Here is a 22,291-nt window from a genome sequence, read left to right as displayed (position 1 = left end):
TTCGCCATTGCACATATGTTGCGAGCATATAGGCCCTCTGGACCAGACACAAAGTCAGAGCTACCCATTCCCAGGATGCAAAATTGCGGAGTAAGCATGGCCTCGTCCACCCCTGTGTTCCCCAGAATCGATCCGACCCCCGCCCAGAAAGCCCGCAGCACCGGACAATCCCAAATGAGGTGCCAAAAAGTACCTGCAGTCATCCCACACTTAGGGCAGTCACCCACACGACCCGTCCCGAATTTGGCCAGTCTGGCCGGGGTCATATATATTCTATGCAAAAGGAAGTATTGTATCTGTTGATACCTGATGGATTTGGTAACCGTGCACGGAGTTTCCAAAGCAAGGGCCCAGTTCTCTTCATCTATGGGGCCCAGATCCTGCTCCCATTTGACACTGAGACGTGTCAAAGGATCTATATGGAGTTTGGCGAGTAGATAACCATAAGCATGGGAAATCATCTTAACTCGACCCAGCATACTTACAAAGGTCTTAATGGGAAATGGTTTAATTTTAGGGGGGGAATTGGCGAATTGGGACTGCAAGGCATGTCTGAGCTGGAGGTATCTAAAAAAATAGGAGTTAGGCAAATTAAACTCATCTTTTAGTTGTTGGAAGGATTTGAGCGTATTATCCGTATAAAGGTGATTTATGGAAATCACTGATTTAGGGGCCCAAACTTCCCTCCCCTCGAGCGCATACAGTTCAGGGAGCCATTTAGAATACCAGAGGGGGGTGTCCGGGTCCAATCCATCAAATTTCAAAAGAATTTTTAGTGCCTGCCACACCTTCATGGCTTGGTATATAAGAGGAGGGAGGAACCGGGCCAAGCTCCCACTCAGCAACACCTGCAGGGGGGATAAGTCGGGGAAGTAGCATTGGACAAATACCCAGTGTAGAGAAGTGACGCCAGTATCCTGTACCCATGAACTAATATGAGACAGCTGAGCGGCATAGTAGTACATCTGAAAGTTTGGCAAGGCCAGACCTCCGTCGCTGCGCAGCCTGGTGAGAGTGTTCAGTTGTATTCTAGGACGTTTGCTAGCCCATATTAAAGAAGACAGGACACTATTCAATTTTCTAAAGAAGGATGGATGAATATATACAGGGGATTGCAGAACCACATATAGAATCTTAGGTAGTATTATCATTTTTACGAGGCTGACCCTGCCAGATACAGTCAATGGAAGCTTACACCAAGTCTTGGATTTACGAGTAATTTGTTGCATGATCGGATTAAGGTTCAAAGGTGTAAGTCAGAGGGGTCATTGGTTACCTGAATCCCAAGATATTTAAATTTTGCCGTCCAACATAGCGGTAGGGAGATTTTAGGAGCAGCAGGGGGGGGGGGGCAATCACAGGCATAATAGAGGACTTAGACCAGTTAATATGAAGGCCTGAATATACACCGAACTCCTCAATCAATTGCAACACTGTAGGCATAGACCTGGTGTAATCCTGCAGAAACAACAGCATGTCGTCAGCGTAAAGGGCAATCCTATCCTCACGAGGGCCGGTATGAATGCCCACCACGCCTGGGTGGGACCTTATTAGACAGGCCAAGGGTTCGATGGCCAGGGCAAACAAGGTTGGGGACAGAGGACATCCCTGCCTGGTCCCGCGAAACAGGCGGAACGAGGGAGAGATATAGCCATTCACTGAAATCCTGGCAGTCGGGTGCTGATAAAGCAATTTAATCCATTTTATAAAATTAGGCCCGAAACCCATAGCTGTCATGACCTCCCATAGATAGGACCACTCAATACTGTCAAATGCCTTGGCGGCATCCAGTGAGACCACTACCGAGTCAGAGGGGAAGTCATATGGGATTTGTAAGATGGTATATAATCTACGTAGGTTAATAGAAGTGGACATCCCTGGCATAAAGCCGGTCTGGTCGGAGTGGATAATGGAAGTAATTACGGTGTTGAGTCGAACTGCTAAAATCTTTGCCAGGATCTTAGCGTCAGTGGGAATCAATGATATCGGTCTATAGGATTCTGGGGATCTAGGGTCTTTTCCGGGCTTCGGGATCACTATAATAATCGCCTCCGCCATAGAGGGGGGAAGTTGATCATTAACAAAAATATCAGAATACAGGGCGTGAAGCCTAGGACCGAAGAAATCAATGTGGGTCTTGTATACCTCTGAGGGGATGCCGTCATAGCCCGGTGCCTTGCCGCTGGGAGACAAGCCAATAGCCGCCGTTACCTCTTCCAGAGTTAAGGGTGCCTCCAGCATCTCAGAGGCCTCCGGGGGGAGTGTGGGTAGGGGAATATTACTTAAATAAGCGGAGAGGTCTGATGTCGAGTCTACCAGTTGTGAACTGTAGACCTCAGCATAGTAGGAGCGGAATAGCTGCGCAATTTCCGGCGTGGTGTTCACAAGGGCGCCATCGCTACCGGTCATCTGAGCAATTGTAGAACCTGGGCGGTCACTGTGCACCAATCGAGCCAACAGGCCACCTGGCCTATCGCCCTGCATGTAAATATTAGTAGCCTGAAATAGAAGCGAGCGCGAGTTTTTATCAGACAGATGAGCCACCCATGCCGACTGGGCCGCCAGCCAGCGTACCTTCAGCGCAGGGGTGCCATCCACCAAGTATCTAGATTCCAAATCCCTGGTGTCACTCTCAAGGGCTCGCTCTCTCCCTGCAGGACATTTTGAGGGCAGAAATACGTCTAATATACGTTCCCCTTAGGAATGCCTTAAATGAATCCCAAACCACTGTTCCGGGGGCCGAGCCTACATTGTCAGTAAAGTATCCCTCCCACTGAGTCACCTGGTCAGAGCAGTCACCTATTTGCAGCAGCCAGGAAGGATGCAGTTTCCAATAAGATTGACCCCTCTGGCTCACCATAGCGAGAGTCAACACCATAGGGGAGTGATCAGATATACCCCGGGCCTCGTATTGGACGTCAACCACCCTAGGGAGAAGAACGGGGGAGAGAAGGGTCAGATCGATCCTGGAGAACGAACCATGCGTGCCAGAGAAGCATGAAAACTGTCTAGTCGTAGGGTGCCGAGCTCTCCACACATCCACCCACTGCAAATTATTCAGAAAATCAGCAAATTTAGTAGGACTAGAGCGGACCCCAGCAGCCTGCGGAGAGCGCCATCTGTCTAAAGCTAAATTCATGACATTGTTAAAGTCACCCAAGCAGATTACCGGGGTGTCCGGAGAGGAGGCTATGAATGAAGCGGCTTGCTGTAGTACATCGTACGAGAATGGGGGGGGGGATATAAACCGCCAGTATGTAGTAGGGTTGGGAACTTAGTCTACATTCAAGGAACACAAATCGACCGTATTTGTCAGTCTTGACCGATACCAGCTCAAATTGGACCGATTTCTTTATCAGGATTGACACACCCCTGGAGGAAGAGGAGTGAGAAGCGTGATAGGCCCAGCCCACCCAGGGTCTTCTAAGTGACAGTAACCTATTCCCCTCCAAGTGAGTCTCGCAGAGACATGCAACATCCGGGCCATATTTCCGAAGTGTAGTTAATACTAAGGAACGCTTTATCTTATTATTTAAACCTCGAACATTCCATGTCAGAAATTTCAAATTAGCCATAGATCTGGTAATATTCTATGTAGTAACCTAAAGATACAGTCCAGCGAATATTCCTGGAAATTGTTAGTGAGGGTAATAACAGTGCTATACTACTCAATCCCTGATTCTTAATCGACAGTATCCAATGCATCAGACATACTTCCCACATCAAAATGAATGTACTCCAAAACAAATTTAAGCATGAGAAAAATAACAAACTATAGAAAGAAAAAAACTTGTGTAAGGCACAGCAACAAGCTGTTCGCTGAACTCTCCCCCCCTCCCCGTATACCACCCCTAACTTCGGCATACTTAAATCCCAAACTATCGTTTCTATCTCTCAAGGGCTAAATACTAAACAAAACCCTTAACCAAAGTCAAGCGATCAAGAGAAAGAAAAGTCCTGAGCCACCAACGCCAAGGGGGGGCTCCCTGGACAATGGGTAGATGCCTCTGGTGGTCCCAACCGATCATTAGACAGTGCAGGGCCTCAATCCGGGGCCATCTGGCGCGCTCCCGGAGCATATCTGTCCAGCCATTGGGCCGCCTCTCTAGGGGAATTGAAGAATTTGGTTTCCCCGTCCGCTACCACCCGGAGTCGGGAGGGGAATAGCATAGAGTAGGAGACGTTCAGGTCTCTGAGGCGCCTCTTGATAGGCATAAACTGGGCTCGATCCTTCTGGACTTCCGCGGCAAAATCAGGAAAAGCAGACACGGTAACCCCGTTTCTGGTAAGGGGGCCTTTTGTGCGTCCCAACCGGAGGACCGAGTCACGGTCCTTATAATGCAGAAATTTGGCGATGAAGGTGCGCGGATGGGCGCCAGGAGGTAGAGGACGAGATGGTATCCGGTGTGCACGCTCCACCGTAAACTGTGCCGTGAAGGATTCAGCGCCGTACAGTTCCTTAAGCCATGACTCCAGGAAGACCTCAGGCTGGGAGCCCTCCTCCTTCTCCGGCAGGCCCACAAATCGCACATTATTTCCACGCAGCCGACCCTCCATGTCTAGTAATTTGGATTGAAGGGATGTTACTTGCTGGGTTACCGTGGAAATAGATTGTTTCATAGGACCGCACATATCCTCCAGATTCGAGACACGGGTTTCTGCCTCTCCCACTCTCTTGTATGCGCTGGACGTCCTGCCGAAGCAGTGAGAGATCACACTGCACTTTCTCCATCTTATCTGAAAGACGCTGTTCTGATCCAGCTATTGCCTCCAGCACTTGTTGAAGAGATGGAGCTGCGGGTGTGTTAGGGGATTCAGCAGCTGTTGCAGATGGGGAGTAGGAGTGGGACGGAGAGGCCCCCTGCGAAGCGGCCTGCGAGGCCCGTTGGTTTAGTGGGTTAGGTTGTCTGGCAAATTTCTCCAGCTTCGCCGCAGCCGTGCGCTGGCCGTCCCGAACCATGACGGACAATAGGTAGTAACAGACACTCCGGTATAATCTCAGGTCAAAAGCGTAGAAGGAGACTTCACTTGTGTTTCTTACTGAAATGTTCAGACAAGGGATGTGTCTCTAAGCCAGGGCTGGCCAAACCGGTCCTCGAGATCTACCAACAGTTCATGTTTTCCAGGCCTCCTGGAGATCTGTAGAATTGTCCGTTAGGAATGAATGCAGCACATCTTAATTAGTAATGACTACACCTGTGCACCAGCTAGGTGGTCTGGAAAATGTGTACTGTTGGTAGATCTTGAGGACTGGTTTGGCCAGCCCTGCTCTAAGCCCTTTCTGATGTTATAGACGTGTTCCGTTTACCTTTTTTTCAGTGGTCTGGACGTCTTACCTATGTATATAAGTCCACATTTACACTCTAAAAGATATATCACATTGCATGAATGACAACTGATAAAATCTTTAATTTTATATTTTTTTTACCTCAAATTCAACCGTTTTTCTTTGTATATTTGTTTTTGTAGTAGTTTTGCACATTAAGCAGTCACCACAGCGATAGTAGCCCTTGTTTCGTTCTCGTTTTGAGTTGAATTCAGGGAGACTGCTCCTGACTAGACTATCTTTCAGTTACTTGGCTTTTTTGTAAATTAATTGTGGTTTCCTAGGTAAATGATTGCCCAAAACTGGGTAATCTAGAAGTAGATATCAATTCTTTATTATGGCTTGTTCCACTTTCTTATAATGATCCCCATATTGTGTTAAAAAGGCCCATTGAAAGGAATTGGACTCTCCCTGTCTCCCTGTTTCCTGATGTTCTCTTTTAAAAGATCCTTTCTATCAATGTCTCTAGTTTTTCTCTTTGCCTCTTGTAAAACAATATCAGGGTAGCCTTTTATTGAGAACCTCACTGACATTTCTTCCAACTGAACATGTAAAATTTCCTCACTGGTGCAGTTTCTTTTTAGACATTTGAACTGCCCCTGGGGTATGTTTTCCAACCATCTAATATGATTCTCACTGTTCATATTGCTGTATGCATTCGAGTCAGTTGGTTTTCCATAGGGTTTAGTGTGTATCTTGGCACTCACAATATATATTGCGAGGTCCAAAAAGTTAAGTTCTGTTTTACTACTAGTGAAAGTTAAGTTGATGTTAAAATTGTTATCATTTAAAGAATAACAGCAGGATTGTAGAGACTGAGAGTCACCCCTCCATATGAAAAAAATTTCATCGATAAACCGCCACCAGCATACCAGGTTCGCCCCCAGTTCTCGGATCCCATCAATGGTTTCTTTCTCCCAATATGCCATAAATAAATTGGCGTAACGTGGTACTCATGGCGGGTACCCCTTTGTTGGAGGAAATATGAACCATTAAACTAAAAATAATTAAAAAAAAAAAATGAATGTAATGGCTTCCAAAATGAAAATCTTAAGATTATCTGAATAATTACTAGTTTCTAAGAAAAATTAAATTGCTTCTTTACCAATTTCCCCATCTATGATGGTATACAATGTACTGACATCAGCACTCACTAGAGTGCAGTTGTCTTCCCATTGGATCCCCTCAAGTTTTCGTAAAACATCCCCAGTATCTTTTAAGAAGGATTGTGTTGTTATTACCAGTGGCTGGAGGAAAGAATCAATCATTGCTGATTGGAGGTGATGCAATTTGTGCCAGTGATTATTGGGTGACAGTGGGATGTTTATGAATTTTTGGTTGGATGAATCTTGGAGTGGATAAATCTTTAATGTTTATGAAATCTACTTCTTTTAAAAGGGTTTCCTTTTCAAAAGCAATATTACACATATGTAAAAGATTCTTTGTTATATCTATTATAGGATCTTTACGTAATTTATTTTCTCATACGTCCTAGAGGATGCTGGGGTCTCTTCAAGAACCATGGGGTATAGATGGGATCCGCAGGAGACATGGGCACTTTAAGACTTTCAAATGGTGTGACCTGGCTCCTCCCTCTATGCTCCTCCTCCAGACTCCAGTTTAGATCTGTGCCCAGGCAGACTGGATGCACTCTGAGGAGCTCTACTGAGTTTCTCTGAAAATACTTTATTGTTAATTTTTTTATTTTCAGGGGGGCTGCTGGCAACGGGTCTGGGACTCAGGGTCGACACACCTTAGGTCGACGCCAATTGGTCGACACACCTTAGGTCAACATGGACAAAAGGTCGACAGGAACAAGGTCGACATGGAAAAAGGTCGACATGAGTTTTTTATGTTTTTTTGGTGTCGTTTTCTTCGTAGAGTGACCGGGAACCCCAATTAGTGCACCGCGTCCCCTCGCATGGCTCGCTTCGCTCGCCATGCTTCGGGAATGGTGCCTTCGCTCCGCTACCGCTTAGCTCGGCACAGATTACCGTTCCAATCGTAGTCCACGTGGATCGTTAAGTATGAAAAGGTTAAAAGAGAGAAAAAAATCGTGAAAAACTCATGTCGACCTTTTTCCATGTCGACCTAAGGTGTGTCGACCAATTGGCGTCGACCTAAGGTGTGTCGACCTTTTTGTTGTCGACCTGGAGTCCGGATACCGCTGGCAACAGTCTCCCTGCATCGTGGGACTTATGGGAGAGAAGTCAGACCTACTTCTAGTGAGTTTAAAGGCTCTGCTTCTTTGGCTACAGGACACCATTAGCTCCTGAGGGTTTGGAACACTAGGTACGCCTAGGGGTTCATTCCCAGAGCCCGCCGTCACCCCCCTTGCAGAGCCAGAAGTCAGAAGACAGGTGAGTAGAAGAAGATCAGAAGACTTCAGTGACTGCTTCTGAGGTACCGCACAGCGATCGCGCTGCGCGCCATGCTCCCAAACACAGCGGCACTGTAGGATGCAGGGGGGGGGGCGCGCCCTGGGCAGCATATAAATCCTCATATGTGACTGGAATAGAGTCGTATGAGTGCATGGGCACTAAATCCTGACCCCCGCCAGTATAAATATAATGAAGAATAGCGGGCTGAAGCGCATCATTAAGGGGGCGTGGCTTAGCCCTCATAGCTCTCATCAGCGCCATTTTCTCTCCACAGAGTTGTAGAGACGCTGGTCCTTCCTAACACATAACAGAGTGAAAAACGGGAGGGGGGGGGGGGGGGGCACAGTTGATTTGGTGCAATATAAGTTAGATATAAAAGCACTACAGGTCTGAGGCATTATATAAAGGTTTTCAGAACTGAGATTGAGCGCTGGGTTGTGAGCTGGCAAACTACATCTGTGTCTCCCTGACCAGACTTTACTGTGGGTCTATCCCCTATATGCCCGGTGTGTCGGGTGTTTGGTACACGTGTGTCGGCATGTCTGAGGCTGAGTGTTCTTCCCACAAACGGCTGTGGGAGTGACCCCGTCGGCACCGCCGACTCCTGATGGGGCTTGGTACATGTGTGTCGTCATGTCGGTGGCTGAATGTTTTTTCCCAAGAGGAAAATATAGTAGGGACACAGTCGTGTGGGGGTGGCCCTGTCAGCACCCCTAATATCTGACTGGGTAAAAATTGGCATGATAATGTGATGCATATCAGAAAGGCTCTATATATGTATGTGTGTGTATGTATATATATATATATCTATCTATCTATCTATATATACACTGCTCAAAAAAATAAAGGGAACACTAAAATAACACATCCTAGATCTGAATGAATGAAATATTCTTATTAAATACTTTGTTCTTTACATAGTTGAATGTGCTGACAACAAAATCACACAAAAATTATCAATGGAAATCAAATTTATTAACCCATGGAGGTCTGGATTTGGAGTCACCCTCAAAATGAAAGTGGAAAAACACACTACAGGCTGATCCAACTTTGATGTAATGTCCTTAAAACAAGTCAAAATGAGGCTCAGTAGTGTGTGTGGCCTCCACGTGCCTGTATGACCTCCCTACAACCCACACAAGTGGCTCAGGTAGTGCAGCTCATCCAGGATGGCACATCAATGCGAGCTGTGGTAAGAAGGTTTGCTGTGTCTGTCAGCGTAGTGTCCAGAGCATGGAGGCGCTACCAGGAGACAGGCCAGTACATCAGGAGATGTGGAGGAGGCCGTAGGAGGGCAACAACCCAGCAGCAGGACCGCTACCTCCGCCTTTGTGCAAGAAGAAACAGGAGGAGCACTGCCAGAGCCCTGCAAAATGACCTCCAGCAAGCTACAAATGTGCATGTGTCTACTCAAAAGATGAGAAACAGACTCCATGAGGGTGGTATGAGGGCCCGACGTCCACAGGTGGGGGTTGTGCTTACAGCCCAACACCGTGCAGGACGTTTGGCATTTGCCAGAGAACACCAAGATTGGCAAATTCGCCACTGGCGCCCTGTGCTCTTCACAGATGAAAGCAGGTTCTCACTGAGCACATGTGACAGATGTGACAGAGTCTGGAGACGCCAAAGAGAACGTTCTGCTGCCTGTAACATCCTCCAGCATGACCGGTTTGGCAGTGGGTCAGTAATGGTGTGCGTGGCAATTCTTTGGGGGGCCGCACAGCCCTTCACGTGCTCGCCAGAGGTAGCCTGACTGCCATTAGGTACCGAGATGAGATCCTCAGACCCCTTGTGAGACCATATGCTGGTGCGGTTGTCCCTCGGTTCCTCCTAATGCAAGACAATGCTAGACCTCATGTGGCTGGAGTGTGTCAGTCGATCCTGCAAGACAAAGGCATTGATGCTATGGACTGGCCCGCCTGTTCCCCAGACCTGAATCCAATTGAGCACATCTGGGACATCATGTCTCGCTCCATCCACCAATGCCACGTTGCACCACAGACTGTCCAGGAGTTGGCGGATGCTTTAGTCCAGGTCTGGGAGGAGATCCCTCAGGAGACCATCCGCCACCTCATCAGGAGCATGCCCAGGCGTTGTAAGGAGGTCATACAGGCACGTGGAGGCCACACACACTACTGAGCCTCATTTTGACTTGTTTTAAGGACATTACATCAAAGTTGGATCAGCCTGTAGTGTGTTTTTCCACTTGAATTTTGAGGGTGACTCCAAATCCAGACCTCCATGGGTTAATAAATTTGATTTCTCTATCGTCCTAAGTGGATGCTGGGGTTCCTGAAAGGACCATGGGGAATAGCGGCTCCGCAGGAGACAGGGCACAAAAAAGTAAAGCTTTACTAGGTCAGGTGGTGTGCACTGGCTCCTCCCCCTATGACCCTCCTCCAGACTCCAGTTAGATTTTGTGCCCGAACGAGAAGGGTGCAATCTAGGTGGCTCTCCTAAAGAGCTGCTTAGAGAAAGTTTAGTTTAGGTTTTTTTCTTTACAGTGAGTCCTGCTGGCAACAGGATCACTGCAACGTGGGACTTAGGGGGAAAGTAGTAAACTCACCTGCATGCAGAGTGGATTTGCTGCTTGGCTACTGGACACCATTAGCTCCAGAGGGATCGAACACAGGCCCAGCCGTGGAGTCCGGTCCCGGAGCCGCGCCGCCGACCCCCTTGCAGATGCTGAAGCGTGAAGAGGTCCGGAAACCGGCGGCTGAAGACTCCTCAGTCTTCATAAGGTAGCGCACAGCACTGCAGCTGTGCGCCATTTTCCTCTCAGCACACTTCACTGGGCAGTCACTGAGGGTGCAGAGCGCTGGGGGGGGGCGCTCTGAGAGGCAAATATAAACCTTATACAAGGCTAAAAATACCTCACATATAGCCCATAGGGGCTATATGGAGATATTTAACCCCTGCCTGACTGGAAAAATAGCGGGAGAAGAACCCGCCGAAAAAGGGGCGGGGCCTATCTCCTCAGCACACGGCGCCATTTTCTGTCACAGCTCCGCTGGTCAGAACGGCTCCCAGGTCTCTCCCCTGCACTGCACTACAGAAACAGGGTAAAACAGAGAGGGGGGGCACATTAATGGCTATATATATATATATATATATTAAAGCAGCTATAAGGGAGCACTTAATATAAGGATATCCCTTGTATATATAGCGCTTTGTGGTGTGTGCTGGCAGACTCTCCCTCTGTCTCCCCAAAAGGGCTAGTGGGTCCTGTCTTCATTAGAGCATTCCCTGTGAGTTTGCGGTGTGTGTCGGTACGTGGTGTCGACATGTATGAGGACGATATTGGTGTGGAGGCGGAGCAATTGCCAAATATGCAGATGTCACCCCCCAGGGGGTCGACACCAGAATGGATGCCTTTATTTGTGGAATTACGTGATGGTTTATCTTCCCTTAAACAGTCAGTTGAGGACATGAGGCGGCCGGACAATCAATTAATGCCTGTCCAGGCGCCTCAAACACCGTCAGGGGCTGTAAAACGCCCTTTGCCTCAGTCGGTCGACACAGACCCAGACACGGGCACTGATTCCAGTGACGACGGTAGAAATTCAAACGTATTTTCCAGTAGGGCCACACGTTATATGATTTTGGCAATGAAGGAGACGTTACATTTAGCTGATACTACAGATACCGTAAAACAGGGTATTATGTATGGTGTGAAAAAACTACAAACAGTTTTTCCTGAATCAGAAGAATTAAATGACGTGTGTGATGAAGCGTGGGTTGCTCCTGATAAAAAGTTGATAATTTCAAAAAAGTTATTGGCATTATACCCTTTCCCGCCAGAGGTTAGGGCGCGCTGGGAAACACCCCCTAAGGTGGACAAGGCGCTCACACGCTTATCCAAACAAGTGGCGTTACCCTCTCCTGAGACGGCCGCACTTAAGGATCCATCAGATAGAAAGATGGAAGTTATTCAAAAGAATATATACACACATGCAGGTGTTATACTACGACCAGCTATAGCAACTGCCTGGATGTGCAGTGCTGGAGTAGTTTGGTCAGAATCCCTGATTGAAAATATTGATACCCTAGATAGGGACAATGTTTTACTGTCGTTAGAACAAATAAAGGATGCATTTATCTATATGCGTGATGCACAGAGGGATATTTGCACACGGGCATCTCGGGTGAGTGCTATGTCCATTTCAGCCAGAAGAGCCTTATGGACACGACAGTGGACAGGCGATGCGGATTCAAAACGTCACATGGAGGTTTTGCCGTATAAAGGGGAGGAGTTATTTGGAGTTGGTCTATCAGACTTGGTGGCCACGGCTACTGCCGGGAAATCCACTTTTTTACCTCAAGTCACTCCCCAACAGAGAAAGGCACCGACCTTTCAACCGCAGCCTTTTCGCTCCTACAAAAATAAGAGAGCAAAGGGCTTGTCGTACCTGCCACGAGGCAGAGGAAGAGGGAAGAGACACCAACAGGCAGCTCCTTCCCAGGAACAGAAGCCCTCCCCGGCTCCTGCAAAAACCTCAGCATGACGCTGGGGCCTCTCAAGCGGACTCGGGGACAGTGGGGGGCCGTCTCAAAAATTACAGCGCGCAGTGGGCTCACTCGCAGGTAGACCCCTGGATCCTGCAGATAATATCTCAGGGGTACAGGTTGGAATTAGAGACGGATCCTCCTCATCGTTTCCTGAAGTCTGCCTTACCAACCGTCTCTTCCGAAAGGGAGAGGGTGTTGGAAGCCATTCACAAGCTGTACGCTCAGCAGGTGATAGTCAAAGTACCCCTATTACAACAAAAGGGGTATTATTCCACTCTATTTGTGGTACCGAAGCCGGATGGCTCGGTAAGGCCTATTCTAAATCTGAAGTCCTTGAACCTCTACATAAAAAAGTTCAAGTTCAAGATGGAGTCACTCAGAGCAGTGATAGCGAACCTGGAAGAAGGGGACTTTATGGTATCCTTGGACATCAAGGATGCGTATCTACACGTTCCGATTTACCCCGCACACCAGGGGTACCTCAGGTTCATTGTTCAAAACTGTCACTATCAGTTTCAGACGCTGCCGTTCGGATTGTCCACGGCGCCTCGGGTCTTTACCAAGGTAATGGCCGAGATGATGATTCTTCTTCGAAGAAAAGGCGTATTAGTTATCCCATACTTGGACGATCTCCTAATAAGGGCAAGGTCCAGAGAACAGCTGGAGACAGCTTTAGCACTATCTCAAGAGGTGCTAAGACAACACGGGTGGATTCTGAATATTCCAAAATCCCATTTAATCCCGACAACTCGTCTGCTGTTCCTAGGAATGATTCTGGACACGGTTCAGAAAAAGGTTTTCCTTCCAGAGGAAAAAGCCAAGGAGTTATCCGATCTGGTCAGGAACCTCCTAAAACCAGGAAAAGTGTCAGTACATCAATGCACAAGAGTCCTGGGAAAAATGGTGGCTTCTTACGAAGCAATTCCATTCGGCAGATTCCATGCAAGAATATTCCAAAGGGATCTGTTGGACAAATGGTCAGGGTCGCATCTGCAGATGCACCTGCGAATAACCCTGTCACCAAAGACAAGGGTGTCACTTCTGTGGTGGTTGCAGAAGGCTCACCTATTAGAAGGCCGCAGATTCGGCATTCAGGATTGGATCCTGGTGACCACGGACGCCAGCCTGAGAGGCTGGGGAGCAGTCACACAAGGAAGAAACTTCCAGGGAGTATGGACGAGTCTGGAAAAGTCTCTTCACATAAACATTCTGGAACTAAGAGCAATCTACAATGCTCTAAGCCAGGCGGAACTTCTCCTGCAAGGAAAGCCGGTGTTGATTCAGTCGGACAACATCACGGCGGTCGCCCATGTAAACAGGCAGGGCGGCACAAGAAGCAGGAGTGCAATGGCAGAAGCTGCCAAGATTCTTCGCTGGGCGGAGAATCACGTGATAGCACTGTCAGCAGTGTTCATCCCGGGCGTGGACAACTGGGAAGCAGACTTCCTCAGCAGACACGATCTTCATCCGGGAGAGTGGGAGATCCACAGGCAATAGCTGTGGACGCACTGGTAACTCCTTGGGTGTACCAGTCAGTGTATGTGTTTCCTCCTCTGCCGCTCATACCAAAGGTATTGAAGATCATACGGCAAAGAAGAGTAAGAACAATACTAGTGGTTCCGGATTGGCCGAGAAGGACTTGGTATCCGAAACTTCAAGAGATGCTCACGGACGAACCGTGGCCTCTACCTCTGAGAAGGGACCTGCTACAGCAGGGTCCCTGTCTTTTTCAAGACTTACCGCGGCTGCGTTTGACGGCATGGCGGTTGAACGCCAGATCCTAAAAGGGAAAGGCATTCCAGAAGAAGTCATTCCTACCTTGATTAAGGCACGGAAGGAAGTCACCGTGAAACATTATCACCGCATTTGGCGAAAATATGTAGCGTGGTGCGAGGATCGGAGGGTTCCGACGGAGGAATTCCAACTGGGTCGTTTCCTACATTTCCTGCAATCAGGATTATCTATGGGTCTCAAATTGGGATCCATTAAGGTTCAAATTTCGGCCCTGTCAATATTCTTCCAAAAAGAATTGGCCTCTGTCCCTGAGGTCCAGACTTTTGTCAAGGGAGTACTGCATATACAGCCTCCTGTGGTGCCTCCGGTGGCACCGTGGGATCTAAATGTAGTTTTAGATTTCCTCAAATCCCATTGGTTTGAACCATTGAAAAAGGTGGATTTGAAATATCTCACATTGAAAGTGACTATGTTACTAGCCCTGGCCTCTGCCAGGAGAGTATCTGAATTGGCGGCTTTATCTTATAAAAGTCCTTATCTAATCTTCCATTCGGATAGGGCAGAACTGCGGACTCGTCCGCATTTTCTCCCTAAAGTGGTATCAGCATTTCATCTGAACCAACCTATTGTGGTGCCTGCGGCCACTAGCGACTTGGAGGACTCCAAGTTGTTGGACGTTGTCAGAGCCTTAAAAATATACATTGCAAGGACGGCTGGAGTCAGAAAATCTGACTCGCTGTTTATATTGTATGCACCCAACAAGTTGGGCGCACCTGCTTCTAAGCAGTCGATTGCTCGTTGGATTTGTAACACAATTCAACTTGCACATTCTGTGGCAGGCCTGCCACAGCCTAAAACTGTAAAAGCCCACTCCACAAGGAAGGTGGGCTCATCTTGGGCGGCTGCCCGAGGGGTCTCGGCATTACAACTCTGCCGAGCAGCTACGTGGTCGGGGGAGAACACGTTTGTAAAATTTTACAAATTTGATACCCTGGCAAAGGAGGACCTGGAGTTCTCTCATTCGGTGCTGCAGAGTCATCCGCACTCTCCCGCCCGTTTGGGAGCTTTGGTATAATCCCCATGGTCCTTTCAGGAACCCCAGCATCCACTTAGGACGATAGAGAAAATAAGAATTTACTTACCGATAATTCTATTTCTCGGAGTCCGTAGTGGATGCTGGGCGCCCATCCCAAGTGCGGATTATCTGCAATACTTGTACATAGTTATTGTTAACTAATTCGGGTTATTGTTAAGGAGCCATCTTTAAGAGGCCCTTTCTGTTGTCATACTGTTAACTGGGTTTAGATCACAAGTTGTACGGTGTGATTGGTGTGGCTGGTATGAGTCTTACCCGGGATTCAAAATGCCTCCCTTATTGTGTATGCTCGTCCGGGCACAGTACCTAACTGGAGTCTGGAGGAGGGTCATAGGGGGAGGAGCCAGTGCACACCACCTGACCTAGTAAAGCTTTACTTTTTTGTGCCCTGTCTCCTGCGGAGCCGCTATTCCCCATGGTCCTTTCAGGAACCCCAGCATCCACTACGGACTCCGAGAAATAGAATTATCGGTAAGTAAATTCTTATTTTCCATTGATAATTTTTGTGTGATTTTGTTGTCCGCACATTCAACTATGTAAAGAACAAAGTATTTAATAAGAATACTTCATTCATTCAGATCTAGGATGTGTTATTTTAGTGTTCCCTTTATTTTTTTGAGCAGTGAATAAAGATTATTTTGCCCAGTTATTACTCCCTGATATTGACACGGATACTGTTTCCTATGTCGACCATAATGTTTCTCGATTAGATCCACAAAAAAGAAAAAAAAAAAAAAGAGAGCATTCAGTATATGATTAGTGCAAATTAAGGACGTATTAACTTCACTGAGGACCCTGCTGTTACTGACAAAAGGGTCTATATATATATATATATATATATATATATATATATAGATGTCCAAGTGGTCGGCACTCCTGATTAAATGAATATAATACCTGGTGCCTTCTCTTGCAGAGTTATCCACTGTATAAACACATAGAATTGAGCGGCACTCTCAGGACTTTAACAAAGAACGGGTCCTCAGCCCATCATAAGTTTGCAAACTTATGATGGGCTGAGGACCCGTTCTTTGTTAAAGTCCTGAGAGTGCCGCTCAATTCTATGTGTGTGTGTATATATATATATATATATATATATATATATATATTTAATGAAAGCTGAGGTAACATTCCTCCTTCTCATGTGCTGAGCGCTCTGTGTGAGAAAGTCTAGGTCAGCCCTGACAAGATGGTTTCAAATCTTCAAGTGGATTCTGATAGTTTATTCTTTTTCCGCCGCGGACAGAATAAAGTGGGAGTTACCTCCTGTTCTGCACGGGGCCCTGTCACAAACAGCGGATCGTATGCAGGGAGATGCGTTATTTTCTGGTTATGTGTCCACGCGTACGTTGGATAGACCTACCATTACATGCGCATGGGGGAGTAGTAGTAATCAAAAATTGATCGGATGCCTTGTCATCCAATATAGATATTCTCCTTACGTTGGGTCATATCAAGAACACTGCAGCATACTTTTCGTGCGACTGCAAGAGATATAGGACTATTGGGTTCACAGGCCAATTCCATGGCGGTCTCGGTTAGGATGGCGTTGTGGATTCACCAATGTAATGCTAATGCTGACTCCAAGAAGAAATAGAGTCTCTGTCCTATGAAGGTGAAGCCTGGTTTGGTGACGGCCTAGTTAATTTGATCTCTACAGCTGCCGCTGGTAGGTCTACCGTCTTGTCCTATGTTTCCTCACAACGGATGATGACGCATCATTGTCTGATGCAGTCATCTCGGCCCAATAGATACAGGTTCCTTTTCTTTATCATCCACTAGGGGTCACTGGAGTACTCTTGGGATATGGACGGGCGTAGCCGAACAAAGGCACTGAATATTCAAATTTAGGACTCTCCCCCCCTCCATATCCCCAAGTACCTCAGTGTACTTTGCCAGTGTTTTTTCGGTGCTCACAGCATGATCATCGGCTTGTGGCAATGGCCACTTTTCAGAAGATTTTTATTTTTATTTTTTATTTTTACACTTCCCGTCCCAGTTTCTGGAAAAACTTGGGTCCGGGATGGTGCCGCTGCAAGGCAGCGTATGGCGTGTCGGTCCTCACAAAGAGCACCCTCACAGCCACAGGCGCTATAAGGCAGCGCATGGCGTGTCGGTCCTCACAAAGAGCACCCTCACAGCCACAGGCAGCTGGTTAATGCAAGCTGCACGGAAAACAACTGGACGGAGCTTACAGAAAGAAGCTCCGTCACAGCCAAGATGACTGACAAACTGGACAGAGCTTACATACAGAAGCCCCGTCACAGCCAGCATGAGAAGTCGTCACAAGCTGGACGGAGCTTGCAGCACAAGGTATGGTGGGTCAGGGCGGTCAGCTCACGCTGCCGCCCTGCAGTGTGGGGAAAGTGTTTATTTTATGTTGGCCACAGCGATTATAGCCGCCGCTCATACCGCTGAATATCTCCCTGCACCCGCTCCAGCCGCCGCACTACCTAGCAGCAGAGCGGCCGCACGTCAATCACAGACGCCGGCCGCTCTCCCAGCACTAATACAGCTCAGAGCGGCCGCACGTCAATCAGACGCCGGCCGCTCTCCCAACCCGGCCACCGCTGTACACAGCGCCGCCCGAGCCAGCTACTCGGCAGAACTCCGGAGCACTGCTCAGAGCGGCCGCACGTCAATCACAGACGGCGGCCGCTCTCCCATCGCTAAGACCGGAAGCACAGCTCAGAGCGGCCGCACGTCAATCACAGACGCCGGCCGCTCTCCTGTACACAGCGCCGGCCGAGCCAGCTACTCCGGAGCACAGCTCAGAGCGGCCGCACGTCAATCAGACGCCGGCCGCTCTCCCAACGCTGGTACCCGGCCACCGCTGTACACAGCGCCGCCCGAGCCAGCTACTCGGCAGACAGCCAGCGACGCCGTATCATATCCGGTCACTGAGGTCTGAAGTCGCCGCAGCTATACTCTGCGCTCTCCTGCTCTCCCGGCACCGCTGCAGGTAACATGGGGTGGAAGTTACCTTACAAGCAGCGCAGCTGCAAGGGGGGGTGAGGGGGGAGTATATGGCCATAGCAGCAGATATGAAAGGCTGCAAGGAGTTAACAAAAGTTTGTTAAGCAGTTAATAGCCTATCATAACCTAAGGGTTTCTGTTAAGACTGCAATATAATACATTCACTGCAGGCTGGATTTATAGTAACTGGAGGTTAACTAAGTGTATGGTTAACTAAGTGTATGTGTTTACTGTATAATAGATCTGTAATAACATATACGCTATATATATTAACGGTATAAAAGGCTATTAAGGCTATAAATTGCCTGTACTGTGAATTTCAGTGAAAGCAAAACGGCCATTTTAATTATTGCTGTTTTTCCAGCTTATAAATTCCTGAACATTCCGGCCATACACCTTTACTCCACAAGGAGGCGCAGGGGTGTTGGTGGGAATTTTTAGTTCAAGATAATTCTAGAACATTCCTGCCCTACATCTCTAAGCCACCAGAAGGCGCAGGGGTGTTAGTAGGAATTTGCTTCGGGTTTCATATGCCAATATGAACTGTTTTTCACATAAAGAATACTTTAGGTTCCTAAGGATTTCCGTACATTCATATAAATATGCAGTTCAGCAATAACATATATATATATATATATATATATATATGCCATATAATAATTTCATTAAGTCGTGCAAGTGTCTGTCTGTTGCCTATTATGGTGTCTGTCTACATAGCAAGTAAGGCTATAGTGCAGACTAAAAATACTTTTATAAAATTGGCAATTCAAATTAAAAGAGCAGTAATCGGAGTCTCGGAATTACTCCGCCAGCTCTAACAAAAGACAGTCTTTCCAAAGGGCTAATTTTCCTTTGGCTACCAGAGTGTTTATTTCACTGGTCTTATAATTTAATGCACGATTCTATGTCAATCTCACACCGATAAATACGAGTGAGAACGGTACAGTAGTCCAGCACTCAGATAGTGCGGGGTTTTGGATAACCATACATATTCGTTGCCAAAAGGACGCGATCCGTCATGGGTTGATGAGTTTCTGTCAAACATTATAAAAACCCAGGATATATTTGGGTCACTAGAATCTATGTATGAAACCATGCCGATCACTGTTAAAAGAAGCGGCAGAGTATAGCTGAAAAGCTTCTGATAACGCCGGTTATTTTCATTGTCGCTAGTTAAGCGCGACAAGGCCAGAGCTTGTTTGCTCCTAAATTTGATATACTTGTAACGGCATTTTTATTCCTTTATGATATTCAGCCATTACCGCATACAGTATACTTGTTACGGCGTTTTATCCCTTTATACAAAAACAGTCACGCCTTGTAACGACAGGACGTTACAGTCAGCAAGCCAGTGGTTTGATGACCTCTTTTACAATTGTGGAAGCGCGTCTTTACATGTTACATTTGCGAGGTTTCATGACTTCAACTTATATATGTCTCAGCTGTTTACAGCTTAAAGACAAAACTGCCTCTGTTGAACGGTTTGGCAGGTTGTCATTTAGTCTTTGCTGGTTTATAAACCAGGCAATAGTACGCCAACAGAGTCACAGTTACTTATTCCCCTCTGTTTGAGCAAAATCAAACAGCTCCGTTGCAATATCAATCAGCAAGTCATTTACTACAGTTAGAAAATGGATTTTCTGCAGTTAGTTTTTGCTTATTGAAGCCACAAAATTGTATAATTGCATTTGATCTTCACAATGCGTATTTACCCAGTCCGGTTTCTTCATCACAGGTTCTAGCGTTTGCAAATCGCCACAACCATTAACATTTCATTTCTACCGTTGCTTATCGCTTCCGGTATTTGCTACAGTGATGTTGGAATGATAGCTCATCTCACATAAGAACTATGTATTAACAAAGTTCCTCTAACTTGCGCTACTAAGGTATACTACAGTAGCAGATTAAGTTTGAAAACAATCACATCTAAGTCTGTCTAAACGATGTCAATTCCTAGGTAAGATTATAAATACGGTAAATCAATGACTTTTACCTACTACACCAGCAAGAACAAAAGTACACGCACACTAGCGGTACATTAGTGTATTTACTTATTAAGAATAAGATGTGTTTTCAATTTAGTTCGCCACCCTTCACTCGCGTGTCCCACAGAGGGACAAGGGTGCGTATACTCTAGACGACAGTCACAGAGAGTCAGGATTTGTAGTTAAAATCAACGCAAAGGTTCTAAAACACGACAGATTGCTGTCGATAAATGTACTAGAACTCTGTGCATTTTACAATGCAAGAGATAAATGTCCTAGAACATTTTACAATGCAATAAATAATTCGCTTTCAGTCTGACCAAGGATAGACTCTGGTTTTCTCTTCAGAACGAATAAATCTTTCACTTTTTACTAAAGATTTCCGTGGAGAGGAACAACCGTAAGTTTCATGTAATTTAATTTTTTTTTTTTTTTTCATGCCTGGCTCACGCTGCCCTTAAGCAGTCAAACAAAGCAACGGCAGTTGCATACTCAACAACCAGTGAGAACCAATAAGCCGCATGGCAAGGCGGTAGGTAACTCAAATCTTCAATGGCTCAGAACGCCATTATGTGAAAATGTCAAAAGATCAATCCGTGAGTGGACATCTGTTAGACAGACGATCTCACCCGTCAGGGTTTGGATCTTAAAAACTGGACATTAAATCCACAGGTGTTTCAGATGTAAGTCCACAGAAGGGGGTTACCCTCAAGTATACATGAGGGCATCTCGCCACAATTACAAAAGCTCAGTATGTGTACATCACATTCATGGGGTTATTCAGCATCGTGTATTTGGCTCCACCATTTTCCGCTTCTTTCTTCGTTGCCAAAACGGATCAGAAGACAGTTCGTCACAGTCATACTGGTGGTATCTCATGGGTTTCAGAGAAGTTTGCTTCTCGAATTTTCAAGGAATACTTGCACACGATCTTGGCCCGCTCATAATACGTCCAACCTGTTACATCAGGGAACGTTCTTTTACCCATAGTTACCTAGGTACCTATTATCTATGTACCGCAGCTGCGGTTGACGGGGTGAGGGTTCAGACCGCCCTCTTAAAAAAAAAAAAAAAAAAAAATAGAGCATTACAGTATCGGTTATACCAACCATGTTACGAAATAGTAAGCCGCTTAAGGCAGCTCATTATTAAAAATTTTAAAATTTTTCGTGTGCTTACATAAGTTGTAAACTTCGGAAGTTTCCAACATCATCCTTCAAGTTACCCGTATTCTGTTAAACGGGATGGGATGGAAAACTGCGTTCATCTGCACTAAGAGTGCAGGTATCTGTGTGGTAAACTTATTTTCAAAGCGTTTGCCTCTAGTTGCGTCTGTAAACATCTTTCTACAAGGTGTCACCAAAGCTCAGACTCTATTTATCCCACCTACAGCGCCAGGCGATTTCAGGTTGGGTTCAGATTTTCTTACAGTTTCATATTTTGGAACCCTTTCAACAAATGGGGATTAAGTTTCTCACTTTGGAAAACATTTTTCTTCTAGCCTTGGCTTCGGCAAGGGTGCTTCGGCAAGGATTTTGTTTTCATATTTGGGTGCCTTGTATTCCAAGCCACCGTATTTGAGTTTTCTCATGACAAAGCAGATCTTCGGACGAAAACCGCTTTCGTATTCTTCACATCAATATACCAATAGTGGTTCCTGTGGGGACAGCACATTCTAAAATTCTGAATGTGGTACAAGCGTTACGCGTTTATATATGTACCAAACGACTACAGTACGTGATATGAATACGTTGTTTGTTCTATATGATACTGCAAACTGGGGTTAGCCAGTTTCTCAGCAGACATTATCCAGTTGGATAATAATAATGACTACAAGTCAGGCTTACGTTACGGCTAAGTTACAATCGCCTACGTCAGTAATAGTTCATCCCACAGGTTCTGTGGGAATGTCAGACCCAGCGGGTCGTGGAGCGTCTACTACGCGGCTACATAGCCTTCAGTGCACCACGTTTGTGCACTTTTACATATGAATGGTGAAGCCATCAGCATCTAGCTTTGGCTGCCTACTGTTACAAGTATCAAACAGCTCTCCCGCCACGAGGGAAGCTTTGGTACGTCCCAAGAGTACTCCAGTGACCCCTAGTGGATGATAAAGAAAGTAGGATTTTGGTACTTACCAGGTAAATCCTTTTCTTTGAATCCATAGGGGGCACTGGACGCCCACCCAGAGCAGTTTTACCTGGGTTGTTTTAAGCTCAAGGGAGCTTAGGGTAACAAATTTTACGTAATTGATATTAAGCTCAGAGGAGCTTATGGTAACACA

The 22,291-nt window shown here is 46.6% G+C and overlaps 1 protein-coding gene and 1 pseudogene across 2 annotated transcripts in view; both read left to right on the top strand.

The window, feature by feature from the left end:
• Positions 1-22,291, top strand: part of LIG1 (DNA ligase 1) — a 359,710-nt gene that overhangs the window by 278,740 nt on the left and 58,679 nt on the right. The gene's annotated exons all lie outside the window — the stretch shown is intronic.
• LOC134967956 (U5 spliceosomal RNA) lies at positions 20,335-20,456 on the top strand (annotated as a pseudogene).

This window comes from Pseudophryne corroboree, chromosome 10 (assembly GCF_028390025.1).
Source record: "Pseudophryne corroboree isolate aPseCor3 chromosome 10, aPseCor3.hap2, whole genome shotgun sequence".
Lineage (NCBI taxonomy): Eukaryota > Metazoa > Chordata > Amphibia > Anura > Myobatrachidae > Pseudophryne > Pseudophryne corroboree.
The sequence above is the reverse complement of the archived record's forward strand: the minus strand, read 5'-3'. Positions and strand labels throughout refer to the sequence as shown.